The following is a 17,726-nucleotide window of genomic DNA, read 5'->3' on the forward strand; positions in this document are numbered from 1 at the left end:
ATATATATATATATAACAACATTTTCATTGAAGCATTATATGGCGATTCCATATTTCATCAGCAATTGAATCACGAAATTCACTCATATGTCAAAGTTCAACTTGTTTAACATTGATCTCAACAGGAGCTTTAGAGGTATTGACCCCCACATCCTAGGTTCCATGTCCACTTCTCCATATCTAAACATGTTTCCATCCTAATATAATTATGAATTGCACAACATGAAATCACAATATTTGCTTACACATCTATGGAGTAAGCTACCATTAATTTCAATATAGAAAATCTTGTCTTTAAAATACCAAAATAACGCTCAATAACATTCCGAAGAGACAAATGTCTAAAGTTTAAAAGCTCCTCATGATGCATCGGTGCTCTACGACTTCTCCTATATTCTTGCAAATGGTATCTCTTGTTAGAGTTGGTGGGCAAGTGAACACAAATGGGATGTACTCACATGTATTCAACTGAATTAGTAAAAACACAATTCACAAACACTCACTTCCTTATATCTTGTATTGCTCAATTGTCTGTGTCTGTTATACTCTTACATGACTCGCCTATTTATACTTCTAATACATTAATTTAATATATATAATGAACCAAAATGTTCTATGTACTAGCAATTATTATGAGATTCTTCAACTACTAGATGACTTTAAGCTAGACTTATGCAACTCCTTTAATTGCTAGAACATTTTGGACAAGTCTAGATTAATCTTCCAACATCCCCCTTTAAGCTAGACTTATGCAACTCCAAGTTTCTCTTTCAATTTGATAAAACTTTTTAACTCCAATGCTTTTGTAAAAATGTTTGCAAACTGATATTGGGTTTTGCAATGTTTGACGACAATTTCTCCATCTTTAACTAAATCTCTAATGAAGTGACACTTGATTCTAATATGCTTACTTCTGCCATGGAAAACAGGATTCTTGCTAAGTGCAATTGCTGAATTATTATCACAAAACAGAATAGTATCTTTCACCTAAAAATATTTCAAATCTTCTAATACCCATTTCAACTATAGTGCTTGGCAACTAGCTGTGGACAGAGAAATATATTCAGCTTTTGTAGTTGAAAGTGCTACTACAGGTTACTTCTTCGATGCCCAAGATACGGCACCTGAACCAATGTTAAAGACATAACTAGAAGTAATTTTGTGATCATCTCCACTACCTTCCCAATCACTATATCCGACCAGAGTTGAATTTTAACCCCTTTTGTAATTAATTCCATGATCAATTGTACCTCGAATATATCTCAGAATTCTCTTTCCAACATCTTAATGACTTTAACTTGGTGATGCCATGAACCCGCTTACCATGCTAACTAAAAACATTAAATTTGATCTTGTTGCGGTTAAGTACATAAGACTTCCTTAAGACCTTTATAAACAGTAACATCAAAATCATCACTCCCATAATTTTTGCTTAACTTCAAACCTACTTCAATGGGTGTTTTACTTGGTGAGGCTTCCTCCATTTTGAACTTTGCAAGTAAATCCTCTGCACATTTCGTTTGTGAAATTATGATCTTATCACTATCTTACTTAACTTCAATTCCAAGGAAATAATGAAGAAGACCCATATCTGTCATCTCGAACTCATTCATCATCAACATCTTGAACACATCTTTTTACAACTGTTGGTGAAAATTATGTCTTCAACATATAAGCAAAATATTAAAATATTTCCATTTTTGTCTTCCTTGGTGTTGAGAGCATGTTCATAAGGACATTTCCTGCACCAATTCTTCATTAAAAAAGTATCAATTTGACTGTACCAAGCCCTTAGAGCTTGTTTTAAACCATGTAAGGCCTTCTTCAAATGACATACCTTGCCTTCTTCACCTTTCTTCACATAACCTCGTGGTTGCTCAATATAAACTTCTTCTTTAATGTAGCCATTTAAAAATTTTGATTTTACATCCATTTGATATTTTTTCCATCCTCTTTGAGCTGGCATTGCAAGAATTAATCGAACTGTCTCCAATCGAGTCACTGGAACAAAAATTTCATCATAATCGATGCCATGCTTTTGTTTGTAGCCTTTTACAACAAGTCTTGCCTTGTACTTGTCCACTTATCCCTTCTTATTCAACTTTGTTTTGTAAACCTACTTCACACCAAGTGGTTTTTTGTCTTTTGGAAGCTCGATCAATTCCCATGTCTTATTCAGTTGTTCTTTTTTATTACATCAATTTCTTAGTCCATAACTTTCTTCCATTTCTTATCTTTTGCGGCTTCTTTAAAATTTATTGCATCAGCAAATATCACAAAATTTATCAAGTTACCTCTATTAATTTTTCTTGTTGCTTCATAAATTTGTTGGATGCTTCTTATTTTTTAAGGAGGCGTTTCTTCACCATTTGATGATGATGAGCTTGGAGAATCTGGTGTGTTTTCAACATGCTGAACATCTTGATCTTCTTCTTTACTTTCTATATCCACAACAATTGAATTCTTTTCTAGAATGGTATTTTCCCATTTCCATGCTTCTTTTTTGTTGAACTTCACATCTCGGCTGATGATTATCTTCTTTGAGGTAGGATTGTACAGCCTATATGCCTTCGAGCTTTCAATGTAGCCAACAAAAACACACTTTTCAGATTTATCATCCAATTTACCTCTCTTCTCGCCTAGAATATGGGAGTAAGCAATACTGCCAAAAATTCTTAGATGATTAACACTTGGCTTTAAACAGCTTCAAGCTTCACAAGGAGTCATTCCTTGAACAACTTTTGTTGTAGCTCGATTTAGTAAATATACCACACATAATATTGCTTTACCCCGAAAAAAATCTTTGGCATCCCCTTTGTTGTCAACATACTTCGATCCAACTCCATGATGGTTCTGTTTTTCCTTTCAGCAAGTCCATTATGTTGTGGAGTCCCTCGAATAGTTTTCTGATGTCAAATACCATGCTTGACCAAAAACTTCTTATAACTGATATACTCCCCACCTCGATCAGATCGTATGTTTTTTATCTTGTAGCCAATTTCATTTTCGACAAGGGCTTTGAATGCTTTAAATCTTTCAAATGTTTCACTCTTTTCTTTTAGCAAATAAATCCATATTATCTGGCTATAATCATCTATAAACGTCAGAAAGTAATGATTACCTCCCATTGACATGGTTCGGATTGGTCCATACAAATCTGTATGTACCAACTCAAGTGGCTTTGAAGCTTTCCATGCTTTTCCAATGGAAAACGGCTCTCAATGATGTTTTCCCAAAATACAGGCTTTACAAACTCCATCTTCTCTATTGATTCTTGGCAAACCTTTCACTATATTTTTTTGACACATGTGGGATAATGAGTTGAAACTCACGTGCCCATATATGTGATGTCATAGCTACGATTCTTCATTCATCACGGCACTAAAACTACCATCTTCTCATACATAAGCTTCAATGGAAACATTCTATTTTGTGTCATTTATACCTTTGTAATTAGCCCACCATTTTTGTCTTTGACCACACAAACATCATTGTTGAAGTGTACATCATTTCTCTTTTGCAGAATCTGTCCAACACTCAAAAGATTGTATTTAAGACCTGGAGCATAATATATATCAGTAATTTTCTGCATTCCCTTCTTGCTTTTGACAAGAATGTCACCTTTTCCTCTAACGTAATGCCTTTTATAATCACTAGTTTTGACTTCACTTTTGATAGATTCATCCAAGGTTGCAAAGGTATTTTTATCTCCAGTAACGTGATTTCTGTAGTGTAATACCCCTAATTTTAAAAGGATAGTCTCGGTATTTAATTAATTGTTTAATTGCATTTTTATTTGTTTATGTGATTATTTGGCTAATTGGGTATTTATGAAATTGATTTAATTATTTATTTGTTATTTTATTTGAATAAATTGGTTAATTAAATAATGTGATTAGCTGATGTGTGCTAAGTGTTTAGTTGTAATTAATTTTTTAAATTAAATGTTTATTTTGTTTATTTTATTTTAAAGGAGTTGGACTTGGATAATAGTAATAGACCAACCGTTTGGGTCACGTGGACTACTTGGATAGGAGATTAAATTGGTACAGTTATTATACATGGATAGTGGTATATATATATATATGGGTATATATGTATATGAGGTTGTGTTAATTATTAATAATTACATTAGCAGTGATTTTCAGTAAATACTATACATTATATAATTATAATGGTTGTTGTATATATATATATATATATTTATTTATTTATTTTTCTTTTCTTTCTCCTTAGTTAATTAAAATTAGATTAAATTATATTAGCCTATATATACTTGTGTATAATCTGCTGTGGGTTTAGAATTCTATTCATACAACAGTGGAGGCAGAAAAATACAGAAAGCTTTAGAGAGAAACTGAGAGAGGGAGAATTAGGGTTTTGGCGAAGAACAAAGGCTGAACCAAGGAAAGGTTATTGAAACTTGCTCGTGGGTTGAACCAGGAGCAACAGAGAGTCTTGACGGCAGGCCGAAGTGATCGGTATGACAATTATACATCAACCTTTGCAATAGCACAAATCATTGTAAAATAGGGCTATTGGTCGGGTAAATCGAACCACTGGGACTGCCAGTTTATGGCAACTAAGGTCTTTAAATTCCCTTTTAATTTGATGAAGGGTGTAAATAGAGGTTTGTTGGTTTGTCATTAAACTTAGGAATTTAAAATGCATAAAACAATGACTTGCAAGAACCTTAAAGAAAAGAAATTAAGAAATAGAGGACTAGGGAAATGAATCCACCCCAACCCTTTACACATGCTAGAAAAAGACTAAATTGGGGATAAACATTATATATAATGGTCAAAAATTATATAGCAACCTATGGTTACCATATAATCGTCAAGAAGTTCATTAAATCAAAAACAAGAATGATCCATCAAAAGTTCATATTATTGAACTACCTAAACTAGGATGTAGTATCAAGCATACTCTCTTAAGCAAAAGATCATCAAGCCCTTAATCAAATGGTAAAACACATAAAGTTAGGAATCAAGCATAAACCATCAAAGGGATTACCTAAGCAATGGACTATCAAGGCTCTCTATCAACATGCCATTAAAACCATTCCACAACCTTATTTCCATTGTCACCATGAAAATGCAAGCATTATGATTAAGATAAGAAATCATCTAAGACACGATAATTAACTTAAAACAATCATTAATATACATTAGAATCCATTACAACAAGTAATATGCTCTAGATTATGGAAAGACCAAACTATACATCATTATCCCCAAAATAGAATTTAATCTAGAACATGCTTACAAGGGAGGGCTTCATCACCTCCCTAGATGAAAGTTTAGTTACCCATAGGAGCAAGGAATGAAGGAGAAGAAGCAAATCCACCCTCCATTTTCGTGCTCAAGCAAGCTAGCCCAAACCCTCCAAAAACACTAATTTCTCTCTTTAAAACTTAGCTAAAATTTGAGATGCATGATAAGTCATGCTTTTTCCTTTCTTATCCACCCAAAATCTACTCTCCATCCCCCCCATCCCGAGCTCCAGCCATCCTAGATGAATTAGAACCACAGAAATTGCATAGGAGACCAAAATCAGCCTGAAATCCGGAGCAGGTAAGATGTCATCTGCAGATCCGCAGGCGCCCGCGGGCTTTCATGGCTCGAGGGAAGCTACTGGCATAAACGATGGGCACTCGCGGTGGCGCGGCGGGCACCCGAGGGAGCTCAGCGGGGGCCCGCGAACTTGTGGCGGGGCCCCGCGAAACAAGGCAGTATGTTGAGGATTTAGCGGGCGCCCGCGGAGACTTACAGCTGCAACACTTCAACAAAACTTCTCGTGCCACTCCGAGCCAGTCCGTTGCCGCGATTTCCATTATGATAATTATGCCCCGAACTCCATACAAACAATGACTAAAAAGGCTCGGTCTAAAAGATGGCTCCCAACAACAGCACACCTCTTTCGACAAGAGATTGTCAGAACCGCTTCTATAACCATATTCGGGGAAACTGACCTGAAAGAAGACAAAAATACAAAAATAAAGTTAAACTGTACATTAAACTCCACTAATGGACTTAACTAATGCAAGTAAGGGCGCTTGAATATGTAATATTCGGCGCTTATCACACCCCAAAACTTACATTTTGCTAGTCCCATAGCAAAACCAAAATATAGAACCTAAATGAAAATGACAACATATGGAATGCTGACAACATGCATCAATTGTGAAGTGCAAAAATATCTTCAGAGCTCAAATGTAACTTGGAACAACATAAAATTGGAGACAGACTCATTAGGCAAACTACCTTGCATATATAAGGCCTTGATGTACAACATGATAAAACACATTTTAACTATTATGCATCAATCATCATAGTCTATATAAACACTTCAATTGTCATTTCTAAAATAGAATTGAACTCTAACTTCAGTGAAAGTGAACCGGATCCCCAATATGTGGCTTTTACCCTCTTTTTCCAATCTCAGGAACACAAGCTTTCAAATCATTGAATTTCCTTCTAAATAGGATCCCTAAGGCATGACTTTATTAACAATACTCTTTTTGTTGCTTATTATATATATATATTATGGTCGTGCAATGCCGAAGTCCCTTAAGCTTTCTAACCAACCTATGTAGCAAGTGTTAGGCCAACAACTCCCAAACCAGATGGCTTTAGGGTGTTAAGTGTAGAAACGCTCCTAGGGCTTAATGACTCTAGTTGGAAAGGCTATGAACTCCAACGAACCATATCTACTTATTTATCTTTTTATGAATGACCGTGCAATGTCTAAGTCCCTTAAGCTTTCTAACCAACCCATGTAGCAAGTGTTAGGCCAACAACTCCCAAACCGGATGGCTTTAGGGTGTTAAGTGTAGAGACACTCCTAGGGCTTAATGATTCGAGTTGGAAAGGTTACGAACTTAAACTGGTCATTATCAATAATTGCTCTCTCTTTTTCTCTTTTTTTTTTTAACTTATGCCAAAGGTAACCATTCATTAGGGCCATCAATTCAAATCCAATATGTCATGATCAAGGTTAGTTGGGTTGCATACCTCACAATTAGGTTCCCGGTGTGCGTCTGTGCAATGTGAAGCATAGAAGAGTATGAATTCCGACGAAAATTCAATTGAAGCATTTATACAAGCCAAAATGAATCAACATGGTCATTTCAAAAAAAAAAAAAAAAAAATTCTTTAGTTTTTAAATTATCATTTGCCTCTATACACAAAGTTTTAAACACATGCTCAATGTCCAAAAGGTTCTATGATTACACTATCATTGCTTCTAACAAAAATTGTTTTATTAACTTACATGCATTCCAAAAATGCTATCTCAACAATGCAACAATGCACCCCCAAACTTGTATTTCACATTGTCCTCAATGTAAGAAGACAATGGATAAATAATTAAAAATGAAGAGTGCAACAAGAACAATAGTACCAAGTTGAATAAGAATTGAGTGGCAGTACAAAAATAGGCCACTTCGTGAATTCCATGAGCATACCCCCAAACTTGGTTGCAAAAACCTGTCAAAAGCATCTATACATAGCAAAAATCATATGAATCCAAAATGAATGAAAATAACTGCAATTTATTCAACTAAAAACCATAATTTATGCAAAGTAGCAAAAGCGATGCTGTTGTAAGTTCAAAAGAAGATTGAAAGCAATTGACAAACGCGGCCCAAAGGAAGTCTAAAAAGGACTACTGAAAAGGGAAATAAGACGAGAAGCATAGAATCACTCCATCATCGGAGTGGTGGAGGAACCGCCAGGTGCGCCGGGTGTTCGGTCAAGCAAAGTCTGGAGCATAGCCTGCAAAACTTCTTGGCTTTCCTGAGTTTTTTGAATGGCGCCCTCTATGTTGCCAAAACGTATGTCAAATGCATCAAGATGAGCATTGAGGGCAAGATAATCAACACGGGTCATGACATCCAACAACGGAGCAATAGGGGCTGCTGGAGCAGCGGGGACCTCAGGGGCAGGAGCCATAGGAGGGGCTGGAGCACCCCAATCTAAGTCATCTCCAATTCGGGCCTGTTGGGACGTCTTAAGCTGCACTGTGCTGGACTTCCAGACCCGAGGTTGAAGTCAGCTACTGTCTTTTCTTTCCCCTCATCATGAGGGGCTTTAAACTCGGCATCTTTAAGCAACCTGGTGATAAGGTATGGAAATGGAAATGCCCAGGTGGTGGCACTGCTGGACCTCACCAAGATCAACTCATTATAAATCTTGAGAATTGGTCCGAGACAAGCTGTGGGACGCAAAACCAGTACTCCTTTTCAGCGGCGTAGAGGGCTTTCAGAAAATCCCCCTTACGCTCGGAGTGGCCTGGCACGGGAAGGACATTCTTGGCCAGGACCAAATCAAGAAACCACAGCCGGCATGGTAAGAAGGATTTATTGGTGCTCGTGGTTCGATTGCCGATAAATTGTCCGTGATAAATTTCGCCTACAATGTCCACCAAGGGAAGCTGAACTGGTGGGTTAACATAAAGAGGGAGGCCTGCTGCATCCACCGGCGAAGCCAATGGACAATCTATGGCTATAGCAAGGTCATCCAAGCCAAATTCATAAACGTCGCCATCAATGGTGGTTTTGATGACGTCAGGTTCCGCACATGAATGGAACAGGTTTGCTTAGAACAGACGGACCACGCGCGAGTAGTAGGCATGAACGCGTGGTTTGAAAAGCGATGCGAGGCCACGTGCCCGTAATTCGCAGACTGACCATGCGGTTTCTTGATTGTGTTCAAAATCATTGGCAATGTTGAATTTTGCTTCGGGGACAATTGGCCATTCCGCCCAATTTGGAGTTGGAGGGACATTGGAAGGTCCCTCGGATGATCGAGCACACTTGGAAGCCACTTTGGGAGCCATTAGAAGGAAGAAAATTGGTTCAGGACTTTTTACAAACACCTAGCGTGCATCAGAATTGGGAAGAGGGACAAAATGATGTTAGACATAAAAAACTCCTAAAATTTCAACCTGCAAATAACATGCATTCAATACCCAACAATCACCCATCCTCCAACAATAGATTCCCATCCTCCTTGATGCAAAAATTTAAAAGAAAAAGAAAGAGAAAAAAGACATACCCAACTTGGAGGAACAAAATCCCCTTATGCTTGAATGATTAGAGAGTGAGGGATGGGGGAGGGGAGGATGAATGGTGAGATGGATGATTGAGAGGGTTAGGGAAAGATTAGAAGGAGATGGAAGGGTGAAGAAGGGATGAGAGAAGTTGGGGGCGAGAGTTGAGAGGGGGTAGGGTTTAAAATGAAATAAAATAGGGGGAAATGGGCTTGGAAGCCCATTTAACAACAGCGGAGGGGATCCACGGTCAAGCGGCGGGAGCCCGCGGTCGCGTGGCGGGCTCCCGCGAAGTGATTGAAGCGAACTGTGGGATTTGGCGGGTGCCCGCGGAAGCTTGGCGGGGGCTCGCGGGACCTGCGTGGGCTCGCGGAGACATAATGGAAACTGCCCAGTTTGGTGGGCGCCCGCGGGGCTCTACAGATGCTTCATTGAGCAGCCTCATTTGGCTTGTAAGGCTCGGGATGGTATTGCAACATGGACTGAAAGCATGGACTAAAAGTACTCCAAGGCCCTAGTACACGTGAAGCATTACCAGAGCTAGATTAGGCGCTCAAAGTCAGAAGCGACAGCCATGAGATCCAAATGCTATTTAAATTTTTGGATTTGGATGAGACAAATGGCTAAATGACCATGAATAATTCCAGACGTGGTATGGAGACCTGAAAACGACTATGAAAACCGAATGTGACCACGGAATGAAAGATGAGACAATTCCGGAAAATTGCACATTTTAGTTAAACTTAGCGAATTCCCGAAAAATTCTAGGCAATTGACACTTGGAAGAAGGAAGCTCGAAAAATGGAAGAAGTGCTTCCTATGAGTGTTAAATTTAACGTCAATAGCTAAACGAACCAGGCTTTGCATGGTGCATTAGTCCTCATAAATTGGGTCCGTTAATAGGACTTTTTCAACTTTTCGGATAGGGACTATGCCATCGACGTAAGGCTTAAACCGTTGGCCATTAACCTTGGAGACAGATCCATTGGTAGGATCTTGGAGTTCTACTGCATCATGAGGAAAGATGGCAGTGATGACATATGGACCATCCCACCGGGAACAGAGTTTACCGGGAAAGAGTCTCAATCTAGAATTGAAAAGCCAAACTTTTTGTCCAGGAGCAAAAGACTTTTTGACAATGTGCTTGTCATGAAAAGCTTTAGTCTTGCTTTATAGATTTTGGCACTTTCATACGCATCATTGCGAAGTTCCTCAAGCTCATTGAGCTGCAATTTGCGAGTAGAGCCGGCTTATTTGAGATCAAAATTGAGCATTTTTATAGCCCAATAAGCACGGTGCTTAATCTCCCAATCAGATACTTCGACTTGACCACTCGTTTGAGGACGGTAAGGTGTGGCAACCTTATGAATGATAGAGTACTTGGAGAGGACGGATATAAGGTAACGATTTTAGAAATGAGATCCACCGTCACTGATGATTGCTCAGGGCATACCAAAATGACTAAAAATGTTAGATTGAATGAATTGGATCATGACTTTATGATCATCGGTTTTGGTAGCCTTGGCTTTAACCCATTTGGAAACATAATCCACCGTTACAAGGATATACTCATAGCCATAAGAAGATGGAAATGGTCCCATGAAGTCGATCCCCCACACATCGAAAATTTCAATAATTAGGATGGGAGTGAGGGGCATCATGTCTTTCCCAGACATGGATCTGAGCTTTTGGCAACGCTCACAAGATTTACAGAAATTGTAAGCATCCCGAAACAAGGATGACCAATAAAATCCGCTTTGAAGGACTTTGTCAGCGGTCTTTCTGGCATTAAAGTGTCCCCCACAAGCAAGAGTGTGGCAGAAATTTAGGACACTTGTAGTTTTATTGTCGGGAACGCATCTCCGGATGATTTGATCCGAGCAATACTTGAACAATTCCGGATCTTCCCAAAAGAAATGCTTAACTTGGGAGAAGAACCGGTCTTTCTCTTGTTTTGACCAATTGGAGGGAATTTTGCCTACTGCAAGGTAGTTGACAATATCCGTAAACCAAGGGAGATTTGAATGGGAAATCTGAAATAATTGCTCATCCGGAAAAGAATCACGGATTGCTGCAAATTCAGAAGATTTTTCAATAAGTAGACGAGAGAGATGGTCTGCGACAACATTGTCCGTCCCTTTTTTGTCCTGGATTTCAATGTCAAACTCTTGAAGTAAGAGTATCCATCGAATTAGACGGGGTTTGGTCTCTTTTTTCGTGAGCGAATACCTAAGAGCGACATGATCCGAAAAGACAATGACCTTGGATCCAAGAAGATAGGAACAGAATTTATCCAAGGTATACACCATGGCTAACAATTCTTTTTCAGTGGTGGTGTAATTTAACTGAGCATCAGAGAGAGTCTTGCTCGCATAATAGATAGCATGTGGAAGCTTGTCCACACTCTAGCCCAAAACCGCACCTAATGCATAATCGGATGCATCACACATGATCTTAAATGAAAGAGACCAATTAGGCGGTTTCATGATTGGGGCGGATGAGAGAAGAGTGCAAAGTTTCACGAAAGCTTCCATACAAGCTTCATCAAAATTGAACGGAACGTCCATGGCAAGAAGATTACACAAGGGCCAAGAGATTTTGCTAAAATCTTTGATGAAGCGACGATAGAAACCGGCATTTCCAAGGAAGGAACGGATTTGACAGACCGAGTTTAGAGGAGGGAGGTTAGAGATTAACTCAACTTTGGCTTTGTCAACCTCAATCCCCCTTTTTGAAATGACATGTCCTAAAACAATGCTTTCCTGGACTATAAAGTGACTTTTCTCCCAACTTAGAATGAGATTTGTTTCCTTGCTCCTTTGAAGTACAAGAGATAGATTGTGGAGACACGAGTCAAAGGAGGATCTAAAGACGGAAAAATTGTCCATGAACACCTCTAAGAATTTTTCAACCATATCCGAAAATATGGACATCATGCATCTTTGGAACGTGGCCGGGGCATTGCATAGCCCAAAAGGCATGCGTCTATAAGCAAAGGTTCCGAAGGGGCATATGAATATGATCTTCTCTTGATCTTGCGGATCAATTGCCACTTGGTTATAGCCGGAATAACCATCAAGGAAACAATAGAAGCTTTGGCCGGCTAACCTCTCTAGGATTTGATCAATGAATGGGAGTGGAGAATAATCCTTTCTAATGGTAGAGTTAAGTTTCCGGTAGTCAATGCACACACGCCACCCGGTGGTGGTTTGTTGTGGCATGAGCTCACCCACAGAATTTTCAACGACGGTGAGGCCGGACTTCTTGGGGACAACTTGAGTGGGACTCACCCACTTGCTATCAGAGATGGGGCAAATGATTCCCGCATCTAGTAGCTTGATCACTTATTTCATAACCACTTCCTTCATGTTGGGATTCAACCTGCACTGCACCACTCTAGAAGGTTTAGCATCCTCCTCCATATGGATGCGATCGATGCGTACAAATAGAAGGGTTGATTCCTTTCAAATCAGCCACCGCTCAGCCAATAGCTTCTTTGTGCTCTTGAAGCACCGCTAAAAGGCTATTTTCTTGGTCTTGTAAAAGGTTCGATGCAATGATGACCGGAAGAGTTTGATTGACACCAAGAAACACATACTTGAGGTGGGCTGGGAGCGGCTTTAACTCAAGTTGTGGTGGAGATTTCAAGGAAGGGATCGAAGGAATAGTAGAGAGTTGAGGAAGTGGTTCTTTTAGTATCTTCCAAGGAGGAAAATCCATGATAGCACCTATGTCGAGTAACAAATTTACTTCCTGGATAGCTTGATCAATATCAAAGTTCAAGAGGTCAAAATGAGACATGCAAGTTTCCAAAGGATCTTTGCTTAGAATGAAGGGGAAAGATTCTTCAACCACTTCATCGACCACATAAATAAGGAAATAATCATCCTCTTCAGAATGATGTTGAGTGACGTAGAAAATGTGGAGTTTGACTTGCATATTTCCAAAGGCGATGTCCATGACCCCGGTTCGGCAATTAATTGAAGTGTTAGCCGTAGCTAAAAATGGCCTATCGAGGATCACGGGAATATGCTTCTTTGGGTCATGGACCGATTCCGTGTTAAGAACCACAAAATCTACCAAGAAGTAGAATTTGTCCACTTTGATAATGACATCCTCATGAATGCCTCGTGGGTGCTTGACCGATCTGTCGGCAAGCTATAAGACCACGGATGTTGGCTTTAATCCCCCAACCCAAGTTGTAAGTAAACTGAATATGGAACCAAATTTACACTAGCTCCTAAGTCAAGGGGGCCCTTTCTATCTTGTTGTCGCCAATGACACACAAGATAGTTGGGGCGCCCGGATCCTTATACTTTGGAGGAGCACTGTGTTGAATTATTGCACTCACATTTTCAGTTAATCTTACCTTCTTTAGCAAATGATTTTCGGAAGTGCGCTTTTGAGTGCACAAATCCTTGAGAAATTTTGCATAAGGAGGGATTTGCTTTATAGCATCTAAGAGAGGCAAGTTGATCTTTACTTGCTTGAAAACTTCCCACATGTCTTGAATTTTGCAATTCTTGTTCCCAAAATGTGTCGACTCTTGAAGACGTTAAGGAAACGGAGCCTTAGGCTAGTAAGACGTCTTCACGTTTGGGTTGACAAACATAGAATTTTCAGCATTAGACTTTGGATTTTCCGGAGTGAACTATGGATTAGAAGGGAGCAGATTTGGATTTTTGGGAGGAAGAACTTTGTCATTGTTACTTTCATCAACCTTGTTGTCCACAACTCGACCACTCCTAAGGGTAGTGATTGCTTAGACTTGTTTATGAGTTGGCCCACTCGGAGGAGGGGTTTCGTCAATCACATGAATCCCTCTAGGATTCTCAAATGGTTGAGCGGGAAGTTTCCCCTTATCTCTTTAAAAGAGTTGGTTCATTGAAGTGGCTATTTGCCCTACTTGATTCTCAAGTTTAGCAATAGACTGAGTGTGAGAATGAACCATTTGGAGAGTGGGCTGCAATGATGTCAATAGTTGCTTATTGGATTCCATCATTTGCTTGTTTAGAGATTCTATTATTTGCTTATTTACAGCCAAAATATCATCAGTTGGGAACGCAGGAGGTTGATTAGAGACATTTGGATTATACGGAGGACGGTAGCTTGACGAGGCCTGAAATGGCCTATTTTAAAATTGAGAAGAGCGCTGGTTTTGATGCCCTTGATTTTGAAATTGCGAATTTTGTGGGGCTTGTTGCCTCCATGAGAAATTCGAATGATCTCTCCATCTCGGATTGTAAATATTAGAATATGGATTATTTTCGGGTCTTAAGAACATTGCATTTGCTTGTTCTTGATTGGAATTAGGAAATTGTTCTGGTGTGGGATAATCTTCCAAGAGATGGAAAGGACTAGTGTATGATGCACACACCGCACTAGCTGAATTTTGAGACAAGGAAGAAGATAGATGTGGTGCCATCAATTGATATAATTTATGAGCTATGGCATCTACTTGAGATGATTTTTCCCTCATTGTCTTCGGTTGACAAGGGTTGGTGTTCTTGGCATTGGTTGAGGTTATAGCCCTACGAGAATTGTGTTGCAATGAATTCTCACTCAAATTCTCTAGTAAGGACCACGCCTCATCCGCACTTTTAGACATGAACATCCCTCCACAAGATGAGTCAACCATAAATCTATGGGTGTCGGTCAAACCAACATAGAAAGCTTGCCCAATTGCTATTTTGGAATTAGGTGGTGTGGACATTTCCTAAGCAGGTCTTGTAGTCTTTCCCAAATCTCATGGAGTTGTTCCCCATCGCTTTGTGAAAAGCTAAGAATAGAACGTCTCATTAGATTGGTTTTACTCATTGGATAATATTTTTTTAAGTATTCTTGTTGCAATTGAGCCCATGTAGTAATGGAATTTGCAGCAAGGGAGTTTAACCAATATTTTGCCCTATCTTTTAAAGAGAATGGGAAGAGATGCAAATGGAGAGCATTGTCAGGGAAGCCCCTCAGCTTGATGGTAGAACATATTTCGAGGAATTCATCAAGGTGCTTATAGGGGTCCTTATTTTCAAAGCTATGGAAAGATGGAAGCATTTGGATGGTGTTAGATTTGATCTCATATTGGGCTGCCTCGATGTTTGGCATCACTATGCAAGAGGGAGATGCATAAGCTGTAGGGATGAAATGGTCCCTAAGAGTCATGGGAACCACGTTTGGAATTTCGGCCCTATCATTATTAATTCCCTCATTTATGACATTTCCTACATTTTCAGCCATTGTATTAAATTCAAGTTCAATTCCTCTTATGTTAGCAGATTCCCTAAGGTTTCTTCTAAGAGTCCTTTCAAGTGAATTTATGTCAACTGGCGAGTTAAGAGTCGGTAAGGAAAGTGATCTATGGCCAAACATTAACAACTCACAACACAATCAAAACAACAATGCATCACCATAACCTCCACATACGATGTTCCCGTTCTCCTCAATTATCAAGACAGAAATGTAAATAGCCTCGACAAGGGCTTCACAACTTAACTAAATCTAATCTAAACACATGCAAGATATTCACAACTTTGAAACTAGAGCTTCAAAAACTTACCTGAACTCATCTAGACTTACAAATTTGCTAGCTTCCCTTAGCAAGCCTTGAATACCTAGAATCTCACAAACACTTAAAATGTCATAATGATCAAAACCACGCAAGAAAATATTCACAAGACACAATATTAACAATCAAACCAAAGGTAATCCTAAAATCTCGGTTGCAAAACCATTTGCAGTCCCCGGTAACGGCGCCAAAAATTGATCGGTATGACAATTATACATCAATTTTTGCAATAGCACAAATCATTGTAAAATAGGGCTATTGGTCGGGTAAGTCGAACCACTTGGACTGCCAGTTTATGGCAACTAAGGTCTTTAAATTCCCTTTTAATTTGATAAAGGGTGTAAATAGAGGTTTGTTGGCTTGTCATTAAACTTAGGAATTTAAAATGCATAAAACAATGACTTGCAAGAACCTTAAAGAAAAGAAATTCAGAAATAGAGGACTAGGGAAATGAATCCACCCCAACCCTTTACACATGCTAGGAAAAAACTAAATTTGGGATAAACAATATATATAATGGTCAAGAATTATATAGCAACCTATGGTTACCATATAATCGTCAAGAAGTTCATTAAATCAAAAACAAGAATGATCCATCAAAAGTTCATATAATTGAACTACCTAAACTAGGATGTAGTATCAAGCATACTCTCTTAAGCAAAAAATCATCAAGCCCTTAATCAAATGGTAAAGCACATGAAGTTAGGAATCAAACATAAACCATCAAAGGGATTACCCAAGCAATGGACTATCAAGGCTCTTTATCAACATGCCATTAAAACCATTCCACAACCTTATTTCCATTGTCACCATGAAAATGCAAGCATTATGATTAAGATAAGAAATCATCTAAGATAAGATAATTAACTTAAAACAATCATTAATATACATTAGAATCCATTACAACAAGTAATATGCTCTAGATTATGGAAAGACCAAAACTATACATCATTATCCCCAAAATAAAAATTAATCTAGAACATGCTTACAAGGGAGGGCTTCATCACCTCCCTAGATGAAGGTTTAGTTACCCATAGGAGCAAAGAATGAAGGAGAAGAAGCAAATCCACCCTCCATTTTCGTGCTCAAGCAAGCTAGCACTCCAAACCCTCTAAAAACACTACTTTCTCTCTCTAAAACTTAGCTAAAATTTGAGATGCATGATAAGTCATTCTTTTTCCTTTCTTATCCACCCAAAATCTACTCTCCATCCCCCCCAATCCTGAGTTCCAACCACCCTAGATGAATTAGAACCATAGAAATTGCATAGGAGACCAAAATCAGCCTGAAATTCGGAGCAGGTAAGATGTCATCTGCAGATCCGCGGGCGCCCGCGGGCTTTCATGGCTCGAGGGAAGCGACTGGCATAAACGGCGAGCGCCCGCGGTGGCACTGCGGGCGCTCGCGAGAGCTCGGCGAGGGTAGCGAACCTATGGCGGGGCCCCGCGAAACAAGGCAGTGAGTTGAGGATTTGGCGGGCGCCCGCGGAGACTTGGAGTTGCAACACTTCAGCAAAACTTCTCGTGCCACTTCGAGCCGGTCCATTGCCATGATTTCCATTATGATCATTATGCCTCGAACTTCACACAAACAACGACTGAAAAGGCTCGGTCCAAAAGATGGCTCCCAGCAACAGCGCACCTCCTTCAACAAGAGATTATCAGAACCGCTTCTATAACCATATTCAGGGAACTGACCTGAAAGAAGATAAAAATACAAAAATAAAGTTAAACTGTGCATTAAACTCCATTAATGGACTTAACTAATGTAAGTAAGGGCGCTTGAATATGTAATATTCGGCGCTTATCACGAAGTCGCCGGAAAACCTAGGAAGAAGACTGTTTAAGGTTTTCATTACGAAACCTTGAAGGCAAGTTCTTCTCTTACTCCTTCTCTTAGACTTATGTTCTATACATGCCTAGGATAATTCCAGGGTTTAAACAGATTTAAATTAATGTTATATGTATGTTTTATATTTTTCTTGATCTTAATTCTTGCCTGAAATCTTGTTGTAAGTTATGTTTATGATGCATATCAACTTTATAAATATTACTGGGATGTTGTGAAACAAGGTTAGACCATTGGGACCATTAGCAATGGCGTATAGAGA

This window comes from Cornus florida, unplaced genomic scaffold (genome assembly GCF_030987335.1).
Source record: "Cornus florida cultivar Cherokee Brave unplaced genomic scaffold, ASM3098733v1 CherokeeBrave_3.0.0_Hap2_Chr10, whole genome shotgun sequence".
Taxonomy (NCBI): domain Eukaryota; kingdom Viridiplantae; phylum Streptophyta; class Magnoliopsida; order Cornales; family Cornaceae; genus Cornus; species Cornus florida.